This window comes from Miscanthus floridulus, chromosome 15 (assembly GCF_019320115.1).
Source record: "Miscanthus floridulus cultivar M001 chromosome 15, ASM1932011v1, whole genome shotgun sequence".
NCBI classification, from domain to species: domain Eukaryota; kingdom Viridiplantae; phylum Streptophyta; class Magnoliopsida; order Poales; family Poaceae; genus Miscanthus; species Miscanthus floridulus.
This window is the reverse complement of record NC_089594.1, coordinates 27,771,020-27,789,841: the sequence shown is the minus strand read 5'-3', so window position 1 is coordinate 27,789,841 and position 18,822 is coordinate 27,771,020. Positions and strand designations below refer to the sequence as shown.

The following is an 18,822-nucleotide window of genomic DNA, read 5'->3' as shown; positions in this document are numbered from 1 at the left end:
GTAACACCCGGACTTTTTAATTTTTGCAAGTTTCTAAATTTGGATAGAACTAAAGTAGAGATATGACCAAATTTATAGTTGGAGGAAAAACTATTTACAATTAAAAACTCAATTCAACATAGGCTTCAATTGTTTTGTTGCATTCATCCCGTTTGCATCTTGGTTTTATGATGTGATAACTTTCAAAACACGTTTAGGAGTCGTTTGAGTCTCCCGGGAATTTTTCTTGCTTTCCGGGAATTAAATTCCTTTTTCCCACAGCTTAATCTTTTTATTGAAACCTTCCAATAACCTTTTCATGAGCTCCAAACTCCATATTTTGATCCATCATGTTCATATCTACCTCCGGAAATTTTCTCAGAATTTTCTTTAATTTCTGTGATTTTTCGTGGCTTAAATATGATTTCAGGAATTTCCTAGAATTATTTTTAAATAGGAAATAAATCCCGAAATTAAGAAATTCCGAAACTTTTCCAAACCCTAGGACTATATATATGCCGGATGTTCCTCTCGACGCAAGGGTTCCAGAAGTACAACCCGTTTCCGCAGCCGCCACCCGTAGCCTCCTAAATCGGACGCCGAAGTTCGGAAGAGGCTAGGTTTCCGGCGAACATTCCGGCGAGCTTTTTCGGGCAAACCGTCGCGTTGCCGGCGACAACCTACCACCACCCAGAGGTAGATCTCTTCGTTATCTACGCCGTGGTATATCCTATTACACGAATCCATCACTGATTGATCTGTTTCCATCTCTTTTTTTGTTCTCCAGCGAACTATCTCCATTGCTACCTTCTTCTCTCTGTTTGCTGGCAGCTGGCCCTGCCTTCACTCTGGCCGGCCAAGCCAACCCCACGGTCGGCCCAGATAGCTCCCTGGATGGCCCAGCCCTGCCCTCACGGCCACCCCCTCTTCTCCTTGTGCTCTTCTGCTGGTCTCCCAGCCGCCCAGGCCTCTGGCGGTACTGTAGGACGCACATAGCTACAGTACCCGACCCAAGGAAGAAGAAGGACCCGATTGCAAATAAATATTTTCTGGTTTCATGGATTAGTCCCTGATTTCTCTGCTGGTTAGTCCCTGGTCTTCGGGAGGCTGTAACTTCTTCGTTTCAACTCCGTTTTCCGTGTTCTTTTATCCACGTGATCGTAGCAACGAGTAATACTGTTTATTATAGGTTTTATAAACTTTTAATGTGCTATGGTGTACTGTTATTTAATTGTTTTGTGGGCCCATGCTTGTTGTTTGTGCGCTAGAAGGTGCCGACACCGTGAACTTCAGGACCAGGAATTCGACACCTCTGATCCGAACCAGTTCGAAGGCAAGTGTCCTTGACCATACTTGCTCCTACTTTTGTTTTGATTTGAGTTAGTGTAGTTAGACCATTAGTTGCATGCTAAGTCATAATTTGAATCCTATGTTAGGGTTTACTAGAACTTGATGTTATCATCCTTGTAACCTGGATTGGTTGGGTAGCTGTCTTGCTTAGCTTGCAGTCTTGGGTTGGAAAGGTTATCATTTAATATTGATTAATGATTTATGCAACTTGGGTTGGTAATGTTTATAGCAACATGGTGAATAGGAATCCAGCAGGATGGTTGGTTTTGGTGGAGGTGTGTGCCAGATTTTGGGTAAATGTTTTCTGGTGGATTGTTGGAATTGGTGGAATGGATTGTGCTCATTCCTGCTTGGATTCTAAGGACCGGTTCATGGACAAGGTAACCCAGCTTAATAGCGCAACCTCGAGGGCTATATGGCTCTGGCCCTGGCCAAGTAATTAGTTTCCTCCAAGTTATGCTACATCGGGTCGGTTTGTGTGGCACAAGAGGGGCTTCTGCAGTGGTGTTGGTACCCACTGTTAGCGGTTAGAAACCTTAGTAAATGTGTAAAACAGACTTGGAGGGACTTTGTAAAGGCCTTGTAGTATGACCCCGCTGAGCACCTAGGTAGTGTGAAGCGTGATGGAGAAACATGACTCGTGGTGAAAGTGTGCAACCTCTACAGAGTGTAAAACTGATATATCAGCCGTGCTCACGGTCAAGAGCGACCTGGACTTCTTCTTGATTAGATGGCTCTGGTTTAGTTGGGAGGCTTGGATGGAATCCAAGTGTTGGTTTGCTTGGATGGAATCCAGGTGGGGTGCTCGGATGGGATCCTTATGTTGGTTTCAGTGGTTCTCTGAGGAGAAGGAAGATCTCACCTAGTTAAATAGGTGCTTAAGGTTTAAGGTAATAGGTGTGTTGCTTAAGTGCTGGTCTTAACCTCTGTAAGCTTGTCCTTGTTATAAGCCTCATATCATATTTTCCCACACTTGCTGGAGTACATTTCGATGTACTCACCCTTCCTCTTTGTCCCCCTGCTACCCCACCTAGGCGCTAGGAGACAGTGAAGAGGAGTACATTGAAGACGGTGCCTTCGACCCTAATGACATGTACTAGGCTGGTGCTGCCCTCGGTCGACATTCCTGTGAAGATGGAGTCCTTTCCACTAGAGTTAGAATAAAGTTTATGAAATTTTCTTTCAGACCCACGGGTCATTTTGTAATGAAGTTTAAGTTTTAAGTTTTGAACAATGCAGTGATACTATCATGACATCATTATATGTATGAATAATTGATCCTGGCATACATATGATGTGCACTCGATTTTGTCCTTAAAATTAGGGTGTGACAGAGTGGTATCAAAGCTATTGTTGACTGTAGGACGCTAGCCTAGGTAGACATGATGGTTTTATAAGACTAGTTTGATAAAAAGTTTTCTCGTCCTCAATTTCTCTTACTTCCTTGATGCTCAATTTAAAAGTTTTGGTCCAAAATAGGCTCCTCCGTTCATAAGGTGCATCCCTATGTGTGGAATGCTAGTCCGTTGTGTGATTTGGTGCATGTGCAAATGAATGATTTGGATCTTTGTAATGATTGTTGGTGTGTTGTTAGCCATAAGACTACAACGACATCATTTGTTTACCAGTTTTATTTTATAGTTAGTTGGGGTTTTCTTTCTATCCTATCTCACTCTTGTCCATGATCATATCAGATGGTGAACACCAGGAGAGGTGGTGGCTTTGGAGACAATGATCTGAACAACAACCCCCTCGGCAATGATCCCAACAACAACCCTCCAAACCCTCCACCGCCAGTTTATGATCCAGTACAAATGGCGGCCATGCAAAATCAGATGATGCAGACCATGGCTCAGATGATGACTGCTCTGCAACAGATGGCTCAACCCAATCCCGCTCCACTACCTCCACCACCTCGCCAGGAAGACACTCTCAGGAGGTTCATGATGACTCAGCCTCCAATCTTCAAGCATGCTGTGGAGCCAATGGATGTAGATGATTGGCTCCAGACCATTGAGAGCAAGTTGGAGATTGCTCATTGTGTGGGTCATGATCGAGTTCTATATGCCGCTCATCAACTGCAAGGTCAGGCCAAAGATTGGTGGGCTGCCTACACTGCTGCTCATCCCAATGCTCAAGCTATCACTTGGCAGGAGTTCTGTCAGAGTTTTCGTTCTCATTATGTGCCTTCTGGTGAAATCAAGGTGAAGCGCAAGGAGTTTCTAGAACTCAAGCAAGGCTCAATGTCAGTTCGTGAATATCTCACTAAGTTCACGCAGCTGTCCCGTTATGCCTCCAGTGATGTCGACACTGATGACAAGAAGCAAGACTGTTTTAGAGATGGTTTGAACCCTGGATTCGCTATGCTCTGTCCTCCAATGAGTATGACACCTTCCAGAAGCTGGTTGACAAGGCCTTTACTATTGAGAGAGAAAGGAAAGTTCTTGAGACTGATCGCAAGAGGAAGATGGCTTTTCAGGGTCAGTCTTCTAGTAGTAACACTTCGCCCCCGCTTCAACCAACCTGGGCAAGTTGTGCGCCAAGGAGGTCAGTATCAACAATAGCAACAGCAGCGAAACTTCAACCAAGGATCTGGTCAGTACAAGCAGCAGATGTCAACACAGCAGCAGCAATGCCAGATGGTTCAGACCCAGTAGCAGAACCGCTCAACTCAAGGGACTAGCAACATTGGTCCTTGTTTTAAATGTCATCAGATGGGGCATCTTGCCAATCGGTGCCCGTTGAAGCAGCAAGACCAACCAACAGCTCAGAATGGGAACCAAAATCGTAATGGTGGACAACCTCAGCAGCAAGCTCGACAGAATTACAGTCAGGGCAAGGTTAATCATATCGCTATGGAATCAGCTCAACAAGCCCCGAATGTTCTAATTGGTATGTTCTCTATCAACTCCAACCCTATTACCGTATTGTTTGATTCTGGAGCTTCACATTCATTTATATCAACATGATGCATAGCACTGATACAACATGCCTATGCTTTTGATGAAAAACAATTTATTAGTTGCTTCTCCTGGAGGAGAAATGATATCAAGGCATGTATGCCCAAGACTAAGTATAAACATAAGGGGGGTAGAGTTTCTCTCCAACCTCATTGTTCTGGACTCCAAAGGAATTGATGTAATTCTGGGAATGAATTGGTTAACCAAGTACCAAGGGGTGATTGATTGTGCTCAGAGATTGATCAAGATGAAGCACACAAATGGAACTGAGGTTGAATATCAAGCATGGTCAGAACCAATCGGCGAAGTCAAACTCAACCAAGCCAACGTAGTTGTGGATATTCGAGTGGTCTAGGAGTATCCAGATGTCTTCCCTGAGGATCTACCAGGTATGCCACCAGATCAGTGAAATTGAGTTTGTTATTGAGTTAGTCCCAGGAACTGCACCTATTTATAAAAGACCATATAGAATGGATGCAAATCAATTAGCTGAGTTAAAAGATCAAATCCAAGATCTCTTAGATAAAGGGTATATACGTCCTAGTACATCTCCATGGGGAGCCCCTGTTATCTTTGTTCCAAAGAAAGATGGGGGTACACGAATGTGTGTTGATTACCGTGCATTAAATGAAGTTACAATCAAGAACAAGTATCCTCTCCCTCGCATTGAAGATTTATTTGACCAATTGAAGGGTGCATGTGTGTTCTCTAAAATTGACTTAAGATCGGGGTACCATCAGTTAAAGATTCGAGCATCAGATATTCCTAAAACAGCTTTTGTTTCTCGTTATGGGTTATATGAGTACACAGTAATGTCTTTTGGGTTAACAAATGCTCCAGCATACTTTATGTATCTTATGAACAAGGTCTTCATGGACTACTTGGACAAGTTTGTTGTGGTGTTTATTGATGACATTTTGGTATTCTCTAGAAATGAGGAAGAGCACGAAGAACATTTAAGATTGGTATTACAGAGGCTGAGAGAGAATCAACTATATGCAAAGCTTAGCAAATGTGAGTTTTGGTTGAAGGAGGTCTCCTTTTTGGGTCATGTCATCTCAGAAGGAGGAGTGTCAGTTGATCCAGGTAAAGTGAGGGATGTTCTAGAATGGGAAGCGCCCCAAAATGTTAGTGAAATTAGAAGCTTCTTGGGAATGGCTGGATATTATCGGCAGTTTCATTGAAGGGTTCTCGAAGATAGCAAGACCTATGACCAAGTTGTTGGAGAAAGGATCAAGGTTTGTGTGGACAGCATAATGTCAGGCTAGTTTTGATGAACTGAAGAAGAGATTAACTTCTGCTCCAGTCCTAATCATGCCAGATGTTCAAAAAAGTTTCTCTGTTTATTGTGATGCTTCACGACAAGGTCTAGGTTGTGTTCTGATGCAAGAAGGTCATGTAGTAGCTTATGCCTCGAGACAGCTTAGAAAGCATGAAGTGAATTATCCGAACTCATGATTTAGAGTTAGCGGCAGTAGTTCATGCTCTAAAGATCTAGAGACATTATTTGATTGGGAAGAAGACTGAAATCTACACAGATCACAAGAGCTTAAAGTATATTTTCACTCAGCAAGACTTGAATCTTCGGCAACGTAGATGGTTAGAACTGATAAAGGATTATGACTTGAATATCAACTATCATCCAGGCAAAGCCAATGTGGTTGCAGATGCATTAAGTTGGAAGAGCTATTGCAATGTGTTGGAGTTACTAGGAACAACGACCTGAGTTGTATGAAGAGTTTGCTAAACTCAACTTAGGCTTTGTATCCAACACTGAAGTGATTGCCATGGAAGTAGAGTCTACATTGGAACAAGATATCCGCAAGGGTCAGTTGACAGATGAGAAGATCATAGAGATCAAGGGATTGATTAAAGAGGACAAAGCCCCAGGATTCACTAGAAGATGAACAAGGTGTGTTATGGTTTAAAGGAAGGATTTGTGTCCCCAACATAAAGTCAATTAAGGAGTTAATTCTGAGGGAAGCACATGATTCAGCATACTCTCTACACCCTAGTAGTACAAAGATGTATAATGATCTCAAGCAGCAATTTTGGTGGTACGGCATGAAACGAGAGGTAGCTGAGTATGTGGCGTTATGTGATACTTGTCAACGAATCAAGGCTGAACATCAAAGACCCTACAGGTTTGCTACAACCACTGAAAGTTCCAGAGTGGAAATGGGAAGAAATAAGTATGGATTTTATAGTTGGCTTACCTCGTACACAGTCGGGTTATGATTCTATATGGGTAATAGTGGATAGGTTGACAAAGGTGGCTCATTTCATCCCAGTCAAGGAGTCATATCGAGGAGCTCAACTTGCAGAGTTGTATATGTCGCGGATTGTGTGTTTGCATGGCGTGCCCAAGATCATAGTGTCAGACAGAGGTACACAGTTCACGTCATGGTTTTGGAAACAACTGCATGAATCAATGGATACTCGATTGAATTTTAGTTCAGCATATCATCCACAGACGGATGGTCAGACAGAGAGAGTCAATCAAATTCTAGAGGATATGCTGAGAGCTTGTGCCTTACAGAATAGCAAAAGTTGGGATAAACATCTACCTTATGCAGAATTCTCCTACAATAATAGTTATCAAGCAAGTCTTAAAATGGCACCATTCGAAGCCTTATATGGGAAAAAGTGCAGAACTCCTTTGTTTTGGAACCAAGTTGGGGAAAGAAAGGTATTTGGTCCAGATGTTATAAAAGAAGCCGAGGAACAAGTAAAAGAAATCCTGAAACAACTTAAAGACAGCTCAGTCTAGACAAAAAAGTTATGCAGATAAAAGACGACGAGAGTTGACTTTTGAAGTGGGAGATTTTGTATATCTTAAGGTGTCACCGTTTAGAGGTCTCAAACGATTCAATGTTAGAGGAAAGCTTGCACCAAGGTATATCGGTCCGTTCAAGGTGATTGATAGGAAAGGAGTGGTAGCCTATCAGCTAGAACTGCCTTCACAGCTTTTAGGGATACATGATGTGTTCCATGTATCACAATTAAAGAAGTGCTTAAGAGCCCCTGAAGAACAATTGTCTCTTGATGAACTTAATATAAGAGATGATTTGTCTTTCTTAGAACCTATCAGAATTCTGGAAACCTCAGAAAGAGTTACTCGGAACAAAAGAGTCAAAATGTGCAAAGTTCAGTGGAAGCATTATTCAGAGGAAGAAGCCACTTGGGAAAGAGAGGATTTGAAGACAGAGTTCCCTCATCTCTTTGACAACCTTTCCAAATCTCGAGGGCGAGATTCATCTTAAGGGGGGTAGGTTTGTAACACCCTGGACTTTTTAATTTTTGCAAGTTTCTAAATTTGGATATAACTAAAGTAGACATATGACCAAATTTGTAGTTGGAGGAGAAAACTATTTACAATTAAAACTCAATTCAACATAGGCTTCAATTGTTTTGTTGCATTCATCCCGTTTGCATCTTGGTTTATGATGTGATAACTTTCAAAACACGTTTAGGAGTCGTTTCGAGTCTCCCGGGAATTTTTCTCGCTTTTCCGGGAATTAAATTCCTTTTTCCCACAGCTTAATCTTTTTATTGAAACCTTCCAATAACCTTTTCATGAGCTCCAAACTCCATATTTTGATCCATCATGTTCATATCTACCTCTCGAAATTTTCTCAGAATTTTCTTTAATTTCTGTGATTTTTCGTGGCTTAAATATGATTTCAGGAATTTCCTGGAATTATTTTTAAACAGGAAATAAATCCCGAAATTAAGAAATTCCGAAACTTTTCCAAACCCTAGGACTATATATATGCCGGTGTTCCTCTCGATGCAAGGGTTCCAGAAGTACAACCCGTTTCCGCAGCCGCCACCCGTAGCCTCCTAGATCGGACGCCGAAGTTCGGAAGAGGCTAGGTTTCCGGCGAACTTCCGGCGAGCTTTTCGGGCAAACCGTCGCGTTGCGGCGACAACCACCACCACCCAGAGGTAGATCTCTTTGTTATCTACGCTGTGGTATATCCTATTACATGAATCCATCACCGATTGACCTGTTTCCATCTTTTTTTTTCTCCGGCGAACTATCTCCATTGCTACCTTCTTCTCTGTGTTTGCTGGCAGCCAGCCCTGCCTTCTCTCTGGCCGGCCAAGCCAACCCCACGGTCGGCCAAGACAGGTCCCTGGACGGCCTAGCTCTGCCCTCGCGGCCACCCCCTCTCCTCCCTGTGCTCTTCTGCTGGTCTCCCAGCCGCCAGGCCTCTGTCTGCACTGTAGCACGCGCGTAGCTACAGTGCCCGACCCAAGGAAGAAGAAGGATCGGATTGCAAATAAATATTTTCTAGTTTCATGGATTAGTCCCTGATTTCTCTGCAGATTAGTCCCTGGTCTTCGGGAGGCCGTAACTTCTTCGTTTCAACTCCGTTTTTCGCGTTCTTTATATCCGCGCGATCGTAGAGACGAGTACTACTGTTTAGTATAGGTTTTATAAACTTTTAATGTGCTATGGTGTACTATTATTGAATTGTTTTGTGGGCCCATGCTTGTTGTTTGTGCGTAGAAGGTGCCGGACACCTGTGAACTTCCAGGACCAGGAATTCGACACCTCTGATCCGAACCTAGTTCGAAGGCAAGTGTCCTTGACCATACTTGCTCCTACTTTTGTTTTGATTTGAGTTAGTGTAGTTAGACCATTAGTTGCATGCTGAGTCATAATTTGAATCCTATGTTAGGGTTTACTAGAACTTGATGTTATCATCCTTGTAACCTGGGTTGGTTGGGTAGCTGTCTTGCTTAGCTTGCAGTCTTGGGTTGGAAAGGTTATCATTTAATATTGATTAATGATTTATGCAACTTGGGTTGGTAATGTTTATAGCAACATGGTGAATAGGAATCCAGGCAGGATGGTTGGTTTTAGCGGAGGTGTGTGCCAGATTTTGGGTAAATGTTTTCTGGTGGATTGTTGGAATTGGTGGAATGGATTGTGCTCGTTCCTGCTTGGATTCTAAGGAACGGTTCATGGACAAGTAACTCGGCTTAGCAGCGCAACCTCGAGGGCTATATGGCTCTGGCCCTAGCCAAGTAATTAGTTTCCTCCAAGTTATGCTACATCAGGTCGGTTTGTGTGGCACAAGAGGGGGCTTCTGCAGTGGTGTTGGTACCCACTGTTAGCGGTTAGAAACCTTAGTGAAGGTGTAAAACAGACTTGGAGGGACTTTGTAAAGGCCTTGTAGTGTGACCCCGCTGAGCACCTAGGTAGTGTGAAGCGTGATGGGGAAACATGACTCGTGGTGAAAGTGTGCAACCTCTGCAGAGTGTAAAACTGATATATCAGCCGTGCTCACGGTCGAGAGCAGCCTGGACTTCTTCTTGATTAGATGGCTCTGGTTTAGTTGGGAGGCTTGGATGGAATCCAAGTGTTGGTTTGCTTGGATGGAATCCAGGTGGGGTGCTCGGATGGGATCCTTATGTTGGTTTCAGTGGTTCTCTGAGGAGAAGGAAGATCTCACCTAATTAAATATGTGCTTAAGGTTTAAGGTAATAGGTGTGTTGCTTAAGTGCTGGTCTTAACCTTTGTAAGCCTGTCCTTGTTATAAGCCTCATATCATATTTTCCCACACTTACGGAGTACATTTCGATGTACTCACCCTTCCTCTTTGTCCCCCTGCTACCCCACCCAGGCGCTGGAGACGGTGAAGAGGAGTACATTGAAGACGGGGCCTTCGACCCTGATGACGTGTACTAGGCTAGTGCTGCCCTCAGTCGACATTCCTGTGAAGATGGAGACCTTTCCACTAGAGTTAGAATAAAGTTTATGAAATTTTCTTTCAGACCCACGGGTCATTTTGTAATGAAGTTTAAGTTTTAAGTTTTGAACAATGCAGTGATACTATCATGATGTCATTATATGTATGAATAATTGATCCTGGCATACATATGATGTGCACTCGATTTTGTCCTTAAAATTGGGTGTGACACTCTGACTTCTCCAACCCGTGTACATCCACTAACGGTCATCCATCCTCTAACATATGTATCAGTGAGTAATGTAACCATCAATTGGATCTACATGGTGTTCCTACTGTCTAATAGGTGAGGATAGGTCCTAATCCCATCCGCGGATGCATAGATGAGGTTAGTTTCCATGCTCTACTGTGGTCCAAGACAGAATTTCGATAGCACCTCCCCTCTGTTCTCCAGATACACGTCCTGCCAAAGAAGAGTGCGTATCCGGAGAACAACAGGGAGGTGATGCTGAAACTCTATCTCAGACCGAAGCAGACCATGGAAACTAACCCATCTACGCATCCGTGGGCTATCCAAAAAACATGGACAATCCAAAACAGATATGGTCATAGATATGCAAAGATCTGCATACCTCCAACCGTATCTCTTTCGAACGGGAGACACCTAACTGGGTTACATGATCTACGACCATGATACGGAAAGAGGGGTTATACCTAGGGTGGCGGCGGAGTCAGGCTAGCAGGGACGTGGAGAGGCAACATGGTGCAGGTAGACCAGCACGGCGACGGGAACTCGTACTCGGCTCCGACGGGCTCTTCTCTACAAAAAATGGAACAAAATACTGTCATTTAAAAAAAATCGGCAGAACCTCCCCTGCACGGCGAGGTTTCCAAAACCTGCAAAAAACAGCGGCACGATGCCCGACAAGCACATATGTCTCAAGAGAAGCCATGTAGTTTGGATATCAATCCATGCAGAAGAATGTATCCAAGTAGTACCACTACTTCTACTACTACTTCCACTATTGCTACTACTACTACTACCACTATTGCTATTACTACTACCACTAGTTCTACTACTACTACTACCACTACTTCTACTACTACTACCACTAACACTACTACTACAACTAATACTACTACAACTATCACTACCACGACAACCACAAGAGAGAGGGCATACCTGACGGGTGCCGGGGGTAGGGGCGGGCGGCGTCGGGGTTGGGGTCGGGGTCGTCGGAGTCGGGAACGGGGTCAGGCACGGGCGGCGTCGGGGCGGGCGGTCCACGGGGCGTGGCCGGGGGCAGGGCTGGCTCCTTGGCGTTGGCGGGCCGACGTGGGCGAGCTGGCCACGCTCGGCCACTCACGGGCGCGGGGGCGCGGGCAGGCGTCGACGCGCGGCCCGGTGGCTGGCGGGCGCGGGGGCGGCCGCGGGCGCGGCGCACGGGGAGGGGAGGGCGGCGCACGGCTCGGTGGCCGAGCCGGGCCGGCGTGGCCGCAGAGGTTGGCGCGCGGCTCGGGGGCGGGGCCAGGCCGGCATGGCCACGGAGGGCGGTGCGGGGGCGGAGGCGGGCCAGCGTGGGCGTGGATGGTGGCGCGCGGTGCATGGGCGGGGGCGGGGTCGGGCCGGCGTGGGCGCGGGGGCTGGCTGGCTGTCTGCTTGGACTGCCCGGCCGAACAAAACTGATTAAGTGCCCCACCCGCCCTTTGCCGCGTGCTGGATCAGGGAGGCACTCGACAAAGGAGGCAAGATTTAATTTTTTTAAATGTCTTTGCCGAGTGCCCCAGATCTCGTATGTAGAGATGTACTGGTTTGTAAGCATCGTACGTGACAATGTGCACAAAATCTTCTGAAATTTTTATCATAGCCTGCACATACGATATCATGATATCTCAATAAGTTTCATGATTTTCGGACTTTGTTTGCTTTTTATAGAATTTAAAAATACTTCGCACGCAAGTTCGCGGTCATGTTTCGTGAACAAGATGTCCGAAATTTCGGGTCCGTTCCTGGATACGGCTTCAAACTACAAACACTAACATGACTATCAATTTTTGAATCATTAAATTCCATTATTCGTACCACGTGTGGTTCAAATTTATATTTTTCGAAAAAAAATTCAAGTAAACAAAATAAAGTAACTAAATATATCAAAAAGCCAAAAAAAATCCCCAAATTCTAACTAGGAGTTCCTGGTACTTTAAAAGAGCTGCACAAAAAATTTGGAGGCCAAAAACAAAAAAAACAAAAAAACTTTGCCAAGTGCCGGGGCATGGCACTCGGCAAAGGGTGTCTTCGCGGCACTCGGCAAAGGGTGTCTTCGCCGAGTGCCAAGAATAAGGCACTCGGTAAAGAGGGTTTCGATTTTTTTTTAAAAAATTTCCTCTTTGGCGAGTGCCTCCAGATCTGGGGCACTCGGCAAAGACATTTCAAAAAAAATCTTTGCCGAGTGCCGTGTCAGGGGCACTCGGCAAAGTATTTTCCAAAAAAAAAAACCTTTGCCGAGTGACTAACAGCAAGCACTCGGCAAAGAAGGACGTGGCCGAACACCGTTACGCGGGGTAGCCTATGCCGAGTGCCGCGCTTTTGCCGAGAGTCTGGCACTCGGCAAAGAAATCCTTTGCCGAGTGTAATTCTTTGTCGAGTGCCCGGCACTCGGCAAAGAACTTTTTGCCGAGTGCAGCACTCTGATTTTTGACACTCGGTAAAGCAGTTTGCACTCGGCAAAGGCTCTATTTCCGGGAGTGATGTATATATACATTTACACTGTTCATAAATGTATCGATCGGTCATTTCATCCATCCATCGCTTTCGTTTTTCCAACACATTCGATTCGTATCAGACATGCATTTTGCCGCAAGATTACCCTCGGAAAGAAAAAAAGCCACTAAATAATAAATACTCCTTAAAACGGCGCGGAAGATGGCGGCGCCGCTGGATGTCGAGGCGAAGCGGGGCGAGAGCGACCACAGCCACAAGAGATCGGGTCTGATGGAGAAGGCACAAGGCAGCCGGTGAAATGGTTAGCCGCGGCGATGCCACCAAGACGCCGCGCGAGGGGAACAACGACCACCACGCCGTGGAGATGGAAGACGACGACGACGAGGAGGTGGAGATGGGGCCACACGAGATCTTTGGGATCCACCGCAAGGAGTGGATCGTTAGTTATGGCAAGTACGACGACGACGCCTTCTACAAACTGAGTACGTTTTCGTTGGGTCTGGTCGTCTGGATTGGATCTCTCTCCTTGCTGTTTCTCATCTGCATCTTCCGATGATCTTCGCCATTCTTTCCTGATTTCTATCTATGCCTGGCAAAAGCTGTTTTATTATATGAATCGTACGTCTGATGGCCACATTATTAATTTGACAGCCGAGCTGCTTCCGATGCGTCACACGGATGGGCCGGTGCTACCCATCTACCTTCAGCCTATGGACACCATGGAGGTTTTATTTCTTCGTCAAGGTGGCTTATCTCACTGGTGGCCTCCAGTGGCCTCTGGACGTCTATGGTGATGTTGCCGTGCGCGATTCCCTGGACTGGAAGCGCAACTACCTCTTCCGCCGCGACAGGAACAATTGCCAGACGCTCACTTCATCGCAGGCACCCAAAGCTTCATCCCTTTCACTCTCATTTCATCTAATCCACTAGCTGCGCGCACACTACACATTGTACATACAGGAGTATTATTCATGGTTAATAATCTGCTTTGGCTCGCTATATATGTTTTCTTTGCTCTTACCTCTTAGTAGGGATGAAAACGGATCGGGTACGGACGGATATCACCGATATTACATTTGTTTTCATATTTATGTCCGGATTCGGATTCGAATACGGATAGTGTCAACTATGTCGGATAGGATACGATTGGATATCGACATCATAAATATGCGATTTGAGTATTCGGATACGGATACGGTATCGGATGTTGGATATCCGGACTCGGATACGGACAAATCTCAACCCCTCTAAACGGATTCGGTTTCGAATACGGTCGGAAAATATTCGTACCGTTTTCATCCCTACCTCTTAGTTTGTTGCTTAAAATCTGAAATGGAGCTAACAATTTGACGAAATATATATGGGTGCTCATGAATGAAACTATTCTAGCTAAGTAGGAATACAATACTTCACTTGTCTAATGTGGTTGGAGAGATGTCATGGTAATTCAGTGAGTACTATTTATTCTTTGAAGCTCATGAATGAAACCATTCTAACTAAGTAGGAATACAGAATACTTCACTTGTCTAATGTGGTTGGAGAGATGTCATGGTAATTCAGTTAGTACTGTTTATTCTTTGAAATGTTAGAATTTGTTTGTCAAAATGAAACTCTGATAATTATTTATTTCAATGGGCATTTATCCCCTGCTCAGTAATTCTGCATTCTACTGAAAGCCGCTACTCTATTTCTTTTATCTCACAGGATAACTGAACCAAAGTTTTAAATCTCCGGCTATAGCTGCAGCTATAGCCGGAGATAGCCGCTGGGGACGGAAGCAGCTAAGCGATGCAGTTTTTTGCGCTAAGAAATGATAGCAGCTAATAGCTGACTAAATCCGGAGATAGCCGCTAAATGGGCCACACCTTAGCGGCAGCTAAAATTTTGGCCGCCCGCGAAACTGACGCAGCACGGGCCACGGCCCAGCTTGAGTCACAGCCCACCTCCGTCCCGTAACCCTAACACTCGGTCACTCGCTCATTCCACTTCCACCCACGAGCGTCGCCGCGTCGGTCTCTCTCGGTCTCGGAAAAAAAAAGGGCACGCGGCGGCGGCGGCTTCTCTTCCGGCGGCGGCGGGCCGGAGACGGCCGTGCGGCCTGGCCGCTCTCCCGTTCTTTGTCTTCCCCAACTTGGTTCTTCATCTTCCCCATCCCGGCATCGGCATCGAGCAGATCAACAGAGGTCGACGGCTGTGCCCTTTGGCGGCGGCTCGTGGAGGCGACCGGTGCCGGCGGCTGCTTCGACCGAGGGATGTCGTGCTCGCCCCCGACGTGGAATACCGCCTCCACGAGATCATGCAGGTCAGGCCCCGCCCCCCTTGCCTAGATTTGGTTTTGATTCCGTCGCCCTAGGGATGTCCTTGGAATTGTTAGCAGTCGAGGTGAATTTGGGGAGCTCAGTAAGCGATGTTTTGCTGATTTGCTACATCTGAGCTAAGTGCTGGTTGTGTGCTTCGGCCAAATTAATTAATAAGTGTATGCGATGAGCATCATTTACTTTTCGGGGATGCTATGAATCTGTGGGCTGGAATTGTTCCCAGTTATCCAAAATTTACTGGTTGTGTAAAATGGTGTAGGGCAAAAGAAGCATCCCTTTTTCTGTATGTTCTCATCAAGATTCCCAACAAATAAGTCAGAGATTGTGAAAGATGGATCATTTGCAGCAGGTGAACAACTGAATATGTGAACTTAATTTGATTGTTGAATATCATATTTTTATTCTAACTTGTTTAATGTTTATGTAGCAAAATGGTGGCTGCACCATGGCACAAGCACACCAAATCTTAGGAAATTGATAGCAAGGATTCTGAGTCTGACCTGCAGCTCCTTAGCTTGTGAGAGGAAAGTCCGGAGCCTGCAGTCTTTGATGAGAAATGGCCTAGTGAAGCCTGAAGCTCCATCATCCGATTTAGAAGATTGTGCTAATGGTACTCTAATGCAGACTACTGACTCTGATAAGTCTCTCTCTCCCTATGTCTCTGAGTCTGATTAGTGAGACTAGAAGAAATGAAGATTGCAATATTGCCTCGTATTAGTAATTTAGTATCCACTGTCTGATTGCAATATTGCCTTGTCTGATTAGTGAGAGTAGAACTCTTGATGACCTTTTGTGTTGCACTGGTAGCTTTATTCAACTGGTTATGTAACTATCAACTATCAACTGGTTATTGCCTTGTCTGTTAGTTTTAAATGGCCCAGTGCAGCCTATTGTAATGTACTCCTGTAATCTATAATGTACTCCTTTCAACTGGTTATGTATCAATCGGTAATGATTATGAAGTTATGTCAAGGTCATGTCTTTTTTTTTCATTTTTTTTGCAAAAACAGCTAAATGGCTTAGCTGCAGCTATCTCCCGCTATAGCTGTGCTTAGCTGCTGAGAAGGTCAGCAGCTAAGAGGCTTAGCCGGCTATTTAAAACTTTGAACTGAACCCATTTGTGTCTGACATATGCAGGACTCACTCTTGGAACTTACAGGCCCTAGCCGTGCAGTCATGCTTCTGGACGAGCCTATCTTTGAGATCGACCTCAAAGTAAAGGGCAAAGGGTGCTCAGCATTGTCTGAGGACGACAAGGTTTTATGCTTGGAGTACTTCGGGTACAACTGCATCGCTTACCGTGGATCCTCCAGCTACGCCAAAACGAAGGAGGTAACAAGAGAGAGCTGCGCGATGGAGTTCATGTTCGCACATATCATAAACTCCGTGGAGGCAACCACCACCGCCCGCATCATCAACGCGTCATGCAGCTTCAGCGCCCGTTTCAGCGCCCGCACACGAGCATCGGCGAGGACGTCGTGGTGCTGCTGGACTCTCGTGGATAGAAGGTGGTGCCCGTCGAGGACGGGGAGGTCGTACTGCAGCGCCGTGTTGTTGTCGTCGAGGAGCAGGGGAAGCTGATCCTTGGCTTGGATGCAGTGCTATTTGGTGATGGTGGTGCTTCTGGGAGTGAGAGCTAGCACTGCTGTTTCGCAGGTCGGCCTTGAGAAGCGTAGCTTATTTTGATGTTGGTTTGGTTAGGATCCAAATATATCTGGGCATCGGGCCGGCCCGGCCTGGCACTGCACAGTCACGGGCCGGCACGGCACGATGGCTATCGGGCCAAGGAGGCACGCCGTGCCCTGCGGGCCGTGCTTCATCAGCCTGCGGGCCTGGCCTTCGGCCCAGGCATGGGCCTGTGGGCCATTTTTCGTGCCGTGCTGGCCCGTGAGGCACGGCAAAAATAGCAGGCCGTGCCAGCCCACAGCCCGTTAAATCTAAAACACCTCCAAATAAACATCTCAATCCATTTTTTTCAACCATGAACACATAAGTATGAATTTTGACCAACACAATTTTTTCACACTTAGCCATTTAGGACACTTAGGCAATAAACAGCAGCAACAACAAGATGAAGACAACAGATTTAAATATCAAAAAGAGCTGTTTTGTGCAATGCTGCCTCATTAAAAACCTACCTAGGTAAAACTCATCCTTGTGAGAAACCCTAGGCAGAAAAAAAGAGTGCAGCCAGCTCCAAATGTCTTAATCTTACATAGTTATTACAGACCATTGTTCAAATGTTCAAATGAAAACTAAGCAAGTGAGTGAGTGACACATCCACTCTCAACTCACACAAAAGTACTCCAACACTCCCAGTCAACCAATGCCTCTCAGCCACCAGATGCATCATCTTCACCTTCTGGTTCATCCAGGAACAGATTCTCGAATGCATCTTCAATTTCCTTGGTATCAGCAGCTTCATGTTGTTCCCTCTTCTCTTCTAGCTCCCAGTCCTTCAACAAGGTCAGCATCTCAACATGTTCTGGTTTCAAGCTCCGGCACCGTTCTTCTAGGATCCTCCCTGCTAAGCTGAAACAAGACTCTGAAGAACAAGTGGAAACAGGAACTGACATGATATCTCTGGCCATAATAGCCAGGATGGGATAGGTTAGTTTGTGGTCCTTCCACCACAGAAGAATGTCAAAACCATCCTCCTAAGCAGTTATGCAGTCGCTGTCCAAATAGCTTGAAAGTTCAGAAGCAGTAGAGTGAGAAGAAGAACAGGCAGTGCCACTGGAAGGAACAGGCAGACCTGATCCTCCAAAAATTACCCCCCAAGCCTGTTTTCTCTTACCAGTGGGTGGGGTAGGACCAGCAACCCTTTGTGACCTGGTTGCACCAAACTTTCTCAAATATTTCTCAAACATTTTATGCAACTCAGTTTTCAAATCAGCATAGTAAATAGTGTAATCAGTACCAGTATATTCAGTAAGTAAATGGAGGACCCTTTGCATACCTCTGAGCTTAGCTCTAGGGTCAAGAATGAATGCAAATGAGTATAAGAGATGAATGTCCTTCCAATACTTAAGAAATTTATGCTGCATAGGGTACACAAAGGGTCTAAGATTAACATCCCTTTCACATGCATGCAAATGGGTTGCAATCTCCAGAACAAGGTGCAGCACAAGAGGACTGGTAGGATAATAAACACCAGACATTGTAACAGTAGAGTCATAAAATACTTTTAGGAACTCCAATATTTTCCCAGCTACGTGCCAATGGGCTGGAGACAACAGTGCAGAACCATAATTTGAATTTATGAACACAGAAAATACTTCACTGTAAGGAACCAAGTGTTTTAGCATGAGATAAGTAGCATTCCATCTAACATCCATGTCTAAGCCAAATTTTCTAGGTCTCATACCTTCTTCACAGTAGTTTCTAAACATAGCAATTCTTTGATTAGAGGAGTTCAAAAAATTAATTGCAGTTCTAAAATCCTCTATATAAGGTTTGATTCTTTTTAGTCCAGATTTGACTATCAGATTAATAATGTGACAAGCACAGCGTTGATGCACAAGACTGTAACCAGGTGCAGGATCATCAGGTGCAGGATCACAACCAAGATAACCAGCAAACATGGGTGTCAAAGTTTTCATAGCCTTAGCATTAGAAGATGCATTATCTAAAGTGATAGAAAATATTTTATCAACCAAGCCATACTCCTCAACAACAGATGCAATGGAAGCAGAAATGTTTTCACCAAAATGCTTAACTTGAATCAACCTAAGACCAACAATCTTATTTTGTAATTCCCAATCAGCATTCACATAGTGAGCAACAACAGA

General features: G+C 45.1%; 1 long non-coding RNA gene and 1 pseudogene across 1 annotated transcript; both read left to right on the top strand.

Moving 5' to 3' along the window:
• The first annotated feature begins 12,914 nt into the window (after window positions 1-12,914).
• On the top strand, window positions 12,915-16,922 carry LOC136507268 (uncharacterized; annotated as a pseudogene).
• LOC136509635 (uncharacterized) lies at window positions 14,648-15,858 on the top strand. The gene is made up of 3 exons (XR_010772405.1): window positions 14,648-15,015; window positions 15,291-15,380; window positions 15,459-15,858. It is a non-coding gene; the product is annotated as an uncharacterized lncRNA (long non-coding RNA).
• Window positions 16,923-18,822: the final 1,900 nt, after the last annotated feature.